The sequence below is a fragment of the Synchiropus splendidus genome, chromosome 4 (genome assembly GCF_027744825.2).
Source record: "Synchiropus splendidus isolate RoL2022-P1 chromosome 4, RoL_Sspl_1.0, whole genome shotgun sequence".
Taxonomy (NCBI): Eukaryota; Metazoa; Chordata; class Actinopteri; order Syngnathiformes; family Callionymidae; genus Synchiropus; species Synchiropus splendidus.
In genome coordinates, this window is record NC_071337.1 from 3,890,150 (window position 1) to 3,892,472 (window position 2,323).

Here is a 2,323-nt window from a genome sequence, read left to right on the forward strand (position 1 = left end):
CTGAAACATAAATAGACAACGCAACAGCAACGTTTTCAGAGCATGGTGCTTAAATGACTGGCTGGCAACAGTTTGACCTGCAGTGTCTAATGACAAACAGTTGGTAGTGAGACAAAGCGACTGTCACAAAAGTGGCTGGGACGACGTTGAGGTTCTGTGTTCAGATGAGCCATGTGTCCCATGCAAGGTCCCCACAAAGACGGTGTGACAAACCTGTGAGTGTGTGTGGAGTGCAACACTAACTAAATGAGTCTCACCTGCGACCCTTCAGCTTGCCAAGACTGCAGGTCACTCTGGTCATGTGGAGGACCACCATGGGTCCCCTTGGATCCCACGGCAGGGTCCACCATTGCCAATGTATGTATTTGAAATAAACAGAAAATAATAAAATAAAATACAAAATAAATGTAACAAAAGATACAAACATGCCGTAGATGAAGCCCTTTCATTCACTGACCTATAAAACGTAGACCTAAATTCTCCAGTGAGGAGCAGCACCTGCTCAGGTGCCCTGGAACACAGTGACGGCATCAGGTCTGACATTCAGTCGCTCGAGTGCAGATCTAAGACAAGGTGAGGAGATGCGCGGGAGCAGGTGGACGCCCGTTCTCTCGCCTCTGAAAAACACCAGCAGAGGTTTGTCCTTGGAACCAGCTTCTGTTGACAGCGTAAACGCACCAACGTGAGCAGTCAAGACGGGCGACACGCATCAGACTGGTGCCTCTGACCTGGGCTGACATGACGCATGCATCAGCCACACTCGACCCCTTGTCTCTCACCTGTCACCCTGGAGGCCCCGAGGGGCCAAACCCGGCCCATGAAGTGGCGTTAAACACAACTGAAGTTGAACAGAAAACTGTTCAAGAGAGCAGGTCGAGATGTAGAGATGGAGAAGAGAGAAAAGTTTGGTCTCCAGAAAATGGCTTCTCACACACCTTCCTCTGTGAACAGGTACGACAAGCGTGACATCTGTTCAGGAGCAAAACTGAAGGGGCCATTTATCTGGAATGATGATGACTGAGCTGAGAGATTGTGAAGTTCTTCATGCAGGCGTCAGAGGACTTTCACATGGCAGTAATTACACAGGAATCATCATCGCACGAGCGCCTCATCTGAGGGCCGCCGGAGTCAGAGCTTCATCCTGAGAGCGTGATCACGCGGCATGCCCCAGGGCTCCGTCCTCAATCCCCTTCTTCTCCTCCTCAGCATGTGACTCCTGTTGAAAACTCAGCAGCGATGCAGACGACACCCTACTGTGCTCTTCAAACGCATCACAACTTGTTTGAGGTTCCGCTGTTATTCAAGAGCGGGATCCAGACGAGCAAACCCTGGTTCTATAGAAGAAGATGCCATATACTCTATACAACAACCATCAAGAGTCAGGCATCGACTTGAAGGTGATGCTTTAGATGGTCAGCCGACACAGTGGTCGCAACATCATAGCTGTTTTTGCATCTAGTGTCACATTACTTCAGGATACATATCATGCTATTTATACTATCTCATTACTTCATGATATAACACAATATGCATAATATTATCACGTTAGTCAAAATATTATCACATTATTTTATGACAGTATCATGTTATTTTCATTTCATTTTTTATGCTATTTCAACATAGTATGACATTATTTCATGATACTTGTCACATTACTTCATCATATTTCCATGTTATTTCATCATAGTATCACATTCTTTCATGATAGTATGACATTATTTCATGCTATTATCGCGTTATTTCAAGATTGTATCATGTTATTTTATGATATTTGTCGCGTTACTTCATGATATTACCATGTTATTTCATCATAGTATCACGTTCTTTCAGGATAGTATCATGCTATTTCATGCTATTATCATGTTATTTCAAGATTGTATGATGTTATTTTATGATACTTGTCGTGTTACTTCATGATATTACCATGTTATTTCATCATAGCATCACGTTCTTTCAAGATTGTATTGCGTTATTTCACAGTATATGAAGTTATTTCATGATGTTATGACGTTAATTCAAGATAGTAACATGTTACTCTTGATGGTCAAAGCTGATTCTCCAGGAGGCGGATGCTCTTGTGCGTTGCTTCTCAGGCAGAAATGAGGGTTTTGGTTCACGCTGTCTTCAGCACTCCCTTGTAGGCAACATGCATTTTCCTTATAGTCATAAAACACTGACAACTAACCGTCCGGCTGGTTTCCTGTAAATGGCTTCTTCCCACCAGCCAGCGGCCTCAGTCGAGGACTGAAGGCTGGTGTCATGAAGAGATGTTTGTCCCCCGCCTGTGCCTTGCTCAGGTTACTGCAGACTCATTCAACATGGA